The sequence below is a fragment of the Miscanthus floridulus genome, chromosome 3, assembly GCF_019320115.1.
Source record: "Miscanthus floridulus cultivar M001 chromosome 3, ASM1932011v1, whole genome shotgun sequence".
Taxonomy (NCBI): Eukaryota; Viridiplantae; Streptophyta; class Magnoliopsida; order Poales; family Poaceae; genus Miscanthus; species Miscanthus floridulus.
Window position 1 is genome coordinate 96708214 of NC_089582.1, and position 8530 is coordinate 96716743.

Genomic DNA, 8530 nt, shown 5'->3' on the forward strand with positions numbered 1-8530 from the left:
AGCACTGACGGCTGGTGCACGATGAGGTCGTCACGCCCAGGCACTGTGATGGCGACAACGACGGTGCCCTGCAACTCATAGCTGCGCGCGGGGACGGCTTCTGCTCACGGCGATAGCGGCGCGCAGCAGACTAGGATAGCCGGCGCCAGATCTGGCAGTGAGGCCACCGGGGCACCTCCATGCTCTCCCCGGGCGCGCAGCCTCCTCCCTCCCGATGGCGCACAAGACGGTCCTTGGAGGCGACATGGACGGCCTCCTGGAGCCACCCGCCGACCTCGCCACCTAGATCATGGCCCCCCGTCACTGGAGCGCCGCGACCACCCTCCTAGAGCACGCGTCGTCGGATCTGCCGACGAGGAGCGGTGCATCCTGCATCCTAGCCGCCGCGTGCCTGTGGCGAGTGCGCGATGAGGCTGGGGGACTGAGATGGCGACGGCGCCCTAGAGCTCATGGCCACGCGTAGGTACGACTATGGCGGATGGCAACGGCAGCGCGCGGCTAACGAGGAGTGGCAGTGACAGATCTGGTGAAGGAGACGGCGACGACGGGCGGGCGGTGGGGCAACTGTGAGCTCGGCCGCGTTGATGGTGATGGGGCACAACGAGGACGACTAGGAGCTCGGCCACACGGACGGTGATAGGATCCAGGCGGGTGAGGAGTAGCCAGGCGACGGGGAGCGGCGGCGCCCCGGCTCCCGTCTCCACGCGACGAGCAGCGAGGCCACCGGGTCCACCACGATGGACGACGGCGTCATGGCAGCCACAGGGACTGCTACTACGTTACGGTGGTCGCGCTAACGTCGACTGCGTCGCGCCGGCTTGCTACCTAGCGGCCTGGGCGAGTTTGGGACAGGGCCTGGCGGCCTGGGTAGCATCAGTAATCTAGGTTTTTTTGCTTGCAAGCATAGGTTTTAATGCATGGTGAAACTGAGATTCCGAAGATGATGGATGATTTCTATGCTTAGTTGCATAACTTTCCACACAAGTTGAATTCATCTTCATTGTTTTGTTTGTTGATTTTGTGTTCCTATACTTGAGTGTATAAGTTTCTATACATGGCTGAATTGTAACTTGGTATACATTGTTGGTGTACTATACATTTGTTGATGCATAATTCTATGCAGTGTTTGGAGCAGTTTCTATGTGGTTTTTATGTGGTAACAAAAATAATTTTTATTCATCGAACTACTAATTTCTATGCAATGTCGGCATCAAAAACATTTATGCGCATCATGACTCTTGATTCTACGAATGTGATCGTCCATCAAGTGCTATTTTTCAAATTTTAAATTTTGGAGACGATGAGATCGTCTCCGTTTTTACACGTGTGGTCTCCATGTTCTATGCATTGTCCTTATGTTAATTATACATTCACATATGGGGAAGCATGATGTTAGTGGAGACAATCACCGTTATATCAGGTGGAATGTTCATCTCGTAGAGAGAGGTTTTTACGCGGTAACAAAATTAATTATTATTTATTCAACCACTAATTTCTATGCAACGTCGGCACTAAAAAAACTTTTTTGCGCATCTTGACCAGTGATTCTATGCATCCAATCGTCCTCCCCTTTGTTTTTTTTTTAATTTTAAATTTTGGAGAAGACGAGATCGTTTCCATGTGTTTACGCTTGTAGTCCCAATGTTCTATACATTGTTTCCATATTAATTATACCCTCATAGTGGGAAGCATGATGTTGGTGGAGACAATTACGGTTGTGTCAGGTAGAATGTCCATCTCGCGGAGAGGATTTTAGGCGATAACAAAATTAATTTTTATTCGTCCAACCACTAATTGCAATGTAATGTCGGTGCCAAAAACTTTTTTGCGCGTCTTGACCATTGATTTCTATGCATCCAATCCATCATCATGTGCCCTGATTCATATTTCAAATTTTGTGAGAAGACGAGATCGTCTCCATGTTTTACGCTTATGGTCTCCATGTTCTATGCATTGTTCCCATTCCCACAGTGGGAAGCATGATTTTGGTGGAGGCAATTATAGTTGTGTCAGGTGGAATTTCCATCTCGCGGAGAGGTTTTTAGGTGGTAATTAATTTTTGCATCTTACTATTGATTCTATGCATCCAATCGGCCATCACGTGCCATGATCCAAATTTCAAATTTTGAAGAAGACGAGATCGGCTCCATGTTTTATGCATTGTTTCCATGTTAATTATACACACCCCATACATGCCATGATTCAATTTTTAAATTTTAGAGAAGACGATATTTTATGCATTGTTCTCATATTAATTATACACCCCCAAAGTGGGAAGCATGGTGTTGGTGGAGACAATCACGGTTGCGTCAGGTAAAATGTCCATCTCGCGGAGACATTTTTATGCGATAACAAAATTAATTTTTATTCATCCAACTACTAATTTCTATGCAACGTCGGCGCAAAAAACTTTTTTGTGCATCTTGACCATTGTTTCTATGCATCTAATCGGCCATCACATGCCAGATTCAAATTTCAAATTTATGAATTTTAAATTTTTTTAAAAAAAATATTCACAATGGATCTTGAATCGCGCACAAAAATGTCAGGAGTTCAATGGTGAAAACCATTTCTGAATTGGATGCGTGCATGCATGCATGCGTCAGCTTTGCCAAGTTGTGTCAGGTGGTGTCAGGTGGAATGTACAGCTTGCGGAGAGGTTTTTATACAGCAATGAATTAATTTTCATTCATCCAACGATTAATTTCTATGCAATGTCGCGACAAAAATGTTTCTGCGTAGCTTAACATGGGGTTTTATGCATCCGAATATCCGATCTGTTTGGTCTACATTGGTCCCCCACCTACGTGCGCGTCAACACGGTGTACCTAAATGATTGGGCTGGCTAGGGGAGCTGGCTCTCCATTAACTATTTGGAGCCCCGGGCTCCCAATATCCCATCCCTCCCTCTATATCTATAAATATATTTATATTTCTATCTATATCTATATTTATATTTTTATATACTCCATCCGTCCTCCAATACAATACATATCACCTTCAAAATTGGTACTGAATGTTCATACTCCTAGTTGAGAGTTTATTAAAAAGGAAACCATGATTAAGGAGAGACTCATTAATTATGTTTAATATATGATACATGTGTCATTTGAGTATTCCTTTAAGTTATCTTATTTTTTAATTTTTTTACTGTATTACATGAAGTGGAATATATATTATACACTCATTATTAAAGAGTGAAATGATTGTGCCATCTGCCTTTTTTTAATTCCCACAATGCCCTAGTCTCCTCCTTATCTCATCTGTGATCCAAACTCATGACCCATGCTCGTATGAGTTAGAAATACATATTTATACGTCCATGAATGGTATGTAATCTTATTTCAATACATATTAGAACGAACAACGTGACCGTTACATCTAGAATATAATGCATTATCACCTTCAAAATCTGTACTGAAATTGTTCATACTCAAATTTGACAGAGTTTATTAAAAAGGAAACCATGATTTGAGGAGAAACTCCTTAATTGTGTTTAGTCTATGGTATATGTGTCATTTGAGTATTCCCTTAAGTTATCTTAATTGTTTAAATTGGGTTGTATTACACGACAGGGAATATATATTAAATTTTCGGAGGAACTGCAGTCAGTACTTAATTGCTAGGCTAAACTTTTAAAAAAATGGACATGCAAAGGTCAGTGCATACAAGATTTGTGGAAGGGGGGACTCTAGAGTCAAGGGCTATATATTACATTCTCAAAAAACACTGCCCAAAATGAAAGAAGAGAACAGTGCGAGTCGGGTTGCTAACCCGGTTCGACTAGAGCCGAAGATCGATCCAAAGCCGCATTCCTGCGGATTTGTCTAGCAGAGACATCATAGTCATTGAAGGTCTTAACAGTCCTGCCCTTCCAGAGACTGCACAAAATGATGGTAATCACGGTTGACAAAACATTTCTAGGTCCTCCATTTAAGGTCCAAGTCTCTCCCATAGGTCTTCAACTCGGTCGATCAAGTGCATCAAAGGATTTACTAAGGACCATACCAATGTGGCCCTCTGGCAGGAGAAGAAAAAGGTGCGCTTGGTCTTGTTGGTAGGCATGCTTCACAGGCACCGGAGACGGAGATGTTTATGTGGTAGAGAAACGCTCTGGTTGGTATTCTCTGTCGACTAGCACCAGAGCCCCATACAATGATCGATGCTGTGCACATTGCCATGGTTAACTAAGGATCCCCAATTCTGCCTCGGCAGCCACGGTGAGGCCTCAACCTCAGCCTGAGGTCGGTAAGGGAGTAAGAAGTTTTTAGGAACTTGCACGATTTTCATTGTGCAAAATTTATCTAAAAATATACAATATTTTTCTTCAATACAAAGAAAATTTTCCTTTGCATTTTGCCGACAAGCCTAGACGACCGCCCGGGATCGCCTGGCAGTGGCTCCGCCGGTGGCTGAGGTGAAGAGGACGGTGGAAGCATAGGACTAAAATCCAATCACAATTGTGTGCTTCGCTCCCACTGCGACTGATGGCGACTGTAGAAGTATAGATATTCGGTTAGGGATAGGAGAGTTGTATAGAAACTCTAGAGATAAAATAGGAGATGTTTAGGCCTATTTTTTTATTCCAAATAGACTTAAAGCCCTACTAAGACACATATCAATTGTACCGACTATATATATAATAAACATAGACATGTTCAAAAAAAAAAAAACATAGACGGCAGCCTAAAAGCAAGCTAAGCCGTTCCAATTTATATGCTATCTCTAACCAATCTATACTTGTAACATACAGCATGAACCGAATAGCCATGCCTGACACAATACGCAATCGTACTCATTAATTTAGTGCTAACTGATGTGGCCAAATGTATCTTGACACTATGGAAAAAGTAGTGGCGTATCACTTATAGAAGTCATTTATGTATTGATTGGCATAAAGATCTCTAAAATGGTAACATCTGTTGCAGCCATAGCCGAAATTCATTTTCGAGAAACGCAGAGATCAGGTGCCAAGGTACTACAGAATTCATATGCCACATAAATGCATTTTGCCTAGTGTATACGCCGTGCACAGTAGACATGATGCAATTTAGATGTGTATATATATAGTAGCCACTATATGGTTGACTGTTATTCCATTTTTTAAAGAAAGTACAGAGATAAAAAAAATTAAAAAAAAACTTCCTGTACGTATTGCCCCCTGCATTGCAGAAGGGACAACTATATGGTACTATGTGGACAAAGGGACTATGGTCCTCCATGGACAAGTTCCAAAATCAGAGCACTAAGGACAGCACATTGCCGAGATGGCACCAAATGTTCTAATTGTAAGGCTTAGACAGCAACATGCAGGATTGCAGGCTTAGTTTAGAGTATCATTAACGTGTCTATGGATTGGTCAATCCCTTAAACAATCTCATTCAGGGAGTGGCTTTATTCTGTATTCCCTATCACCTGCGCTTCCACCACGGATGATTCTGAAGCAAAGGTTTCTGATAAGAAGCATAGATTATTGCAGAGCGGCAAAAGGTTAACAAAAAGGCAGAAAGATACAGGAATAGGGACAGAGGGGCGAGCAATTTTGTTTCCCTTCAGTAGCCTAGTTCTCTGCACCGGCAGCAACTTGGAGAAATAAAATCCGTGTGATGCTAGGCTTTCGGAGAAGAATACAAAAGCTGTGGCCTCTCATATACCCATTGTTTACTGAATCCATGACATATATGTTCAGAAAAAAATACAAAAAGTTCAGTACGAACGGAACACAGCGTGGATGAGCTGTAGCCGATTGACGAGAGTTCTTTTTATTTTATTTTTTCTCTCTTAACTCGCAATCGAAGAAGTCGGTGCACCGGCAAATGCGACTGCTGGTTACAGCTTGATTAGCTTGAGATCAGGAAGTATTTTACATGCACAGATGCAAAGAGCCAGTAGAGCTTTTGTGTTGGCTTACGTGAGCATTTGTGAATTCAGGACGGTGAATAGTGTACTAAGCTAAACTGTCTGAACGTTTTGGAATTCATCAGGAGGGTTAGTGCTTTCTGAACCATCTGATCTGAAAATTTCTGAACAAAAAAGTTCAGCATGATGAGTTGGTAGTGCCAGAACAAGAAATGCTGCTCTTTTGTTGCATCTGAATTCTGTGATGGGGATATCGTATTAAAATGCCGCGCACGACAAACCGGATAATCATTCTCATGAAGCTTGCCAGTTGCCACGATGATTGAAAACGCGAAGCTTGCCATTCTTGGGTTCGCAAGAGCTGCGCAGCATGGGGCAGGGGCTCTGTCTGAGCTTTCTCTGAATCTGCAGCTCTGCATGGTGTGCGATCTCCTGAAACTGAAAGTGAAAGCTGATGATGGCTCAACTGCTCTCTCAGCTCTCTGAAAATATCACTGACAGTGCCGTATCTGAATCTCAACAGAATGAATTATAATTTATATACCCTCCATCAGTAATATGCCTGCGACTGCGACTGCGAGCAATGTAAAAGCTTAAACTGTCGAGGAAAGACGAACCATCGTGAAGCTTTCTGGTAGGTATAAGAGTAAGACGCGGCAGTTCTTGAGAAACCGACGGCTCGACAGCTCTCTGGTCCCGTCGTCAAACTAGACGACTCCAGATTTTCCTGACGGAACCATGGTTTTTTCAGCACCGTGGTGCACGAGTGTGAGTCAGTGAGTGTGACACAGACGACGTCGGTGAAATGCGAGACAGCGTGAAAGGCACAGAATGAAACAGCAACGCTGTCGGCGATTCAAGGTTAAAATGGCATGAGTGGCCGGCGGTCAGGTCACCCACGCACGCGGTTTCCTTCCTGTTCCTGACGTGCAGTCTCGATGCATTTTCCGGTCTCAGTGTCGTCCGGCGACCGGCGTGCGGCGTCCCCTCCAATTTTTCGTCGGTCAGCGCTGCTCGGCGATCACCGAGCTCCGGTCCGGAGGAAACGCGCGCCGTCTAGTCCAGTGTGTGCCGTCGTCGTTGCTGTCACACGTGCAGGCAGCTCGCGCCATAAACTCGTGCCATTAGCCCATTACCATACCCATTTTTCCTCATTTTTTTGTAATGACGCTAATCGTACTAATTTTTTCCCTGCGCCGTTCGTTCTTAGAACGGCCGCTGGAGAAGCTAGCTAGGCGCTGGCGTGCAGTTGCACATCGACCCCACTTGGACTTGGCAGCAGGATATATACGCAACTGAACTGAGTCAGTCAACCTATAGAATTTCCATGGCAACAACAAACGATCAGATACACACAGAAAGAAAGATCCCACGCGCTGAGCACGCGATCCCTAAAGAAATCCTCGTGCCATTGTTTTACGAATTCCACTCCGTTTTCAAATGAAATCTTCCACTCTCCTTCCAGCTCGACCACGAGGTGAAATATATATATATATATATATATATATATATATATATATATATATATATATATATATATATATATATATATATATATATATATATATATATATATATATAATCCGTCTGACTAATGAGTAGCGTCGAGAAATCACAAGTATAAATGGGCACATCAGATGGATTTGAGAATCTCGCTCGAGCGACAGGGCCTAAGAACGAATGCAGGGCTCTGACCTGCGCTGCAGATTTGCTTTGCTTTCCCGTCTGGGTCTTGACCATCTTTGTCTGCGTAATCATGGAGAAAACTAGCGACTAGGCTGTATCAACATGATTCCCTTAGGACTTTTAAAAGAGGAGTATAAAAGGAGAGCTCGCGAAAAGCGCGCAAACTTTGATATGAATTTCTCTCAGCAAGTTGCGCCATTATCTGCAAAAACCTGTCCGCCATTAAGTCCTCGGCAATTAGCCTGGATCATTAGGTCTCCGCCGCACTTGCTTAGTCGTGCCATCTTTTGTTCATTTTGAAGGAGAAAAACAATCTTGTGAGATAAATACAGAAACTCACCTTTATATGGAACAGCAATTGAATCGCAGTAGGAATACACCCTCACTCCCTGAGCGAAGGAATGGGTGGTGTCTTTTCTTTTCGTCTCATCGAAGCTAACTGATGGCTTTTCTTTTCTTTTTGTTCCTCGTGTTGGAGGTTGATGGGCTCATCATGGCCCAAGAGGCCAAATTTTTATGGGCTTGCATCCCAAATACAGTACGTAGCAGAAAGTGATGAACCGTGACAGGACGAAGAGAAAGGGATGGCGTGCGGCGGCCGAAAAGAATCCCCCGGCCCAGCGCAGAAAGCCGCCGCCATGTCGCAGAGGGATGGATCGCGGACGCGGCACTGTGCTCGTGCCCTCTGGTCGTTCAACTTGCGCGTGACTGCAAACGCGGCGAGTTCCGGTTTGTCACGCATGGTGCAAAAGTGCCGGTGTACGTGTTAGGATAAGCAAGCAATACGGAAAGAAGCCCCGGATCAATACGCCGCCTTCTGATGCTTTGTGTTGTGCGCGTACACCCCTACCTTTGTCTGCATTTGTCTGTTCAAGGCTTGTCCAACTTGAGAGTCCAAGTATCATCATCCTTCCATCAAGGTGCTGTTCGACCCTAAAGAGTTCTCGTATGACCAAAAGCTAACCATGTGACTTGTGAACTCTAA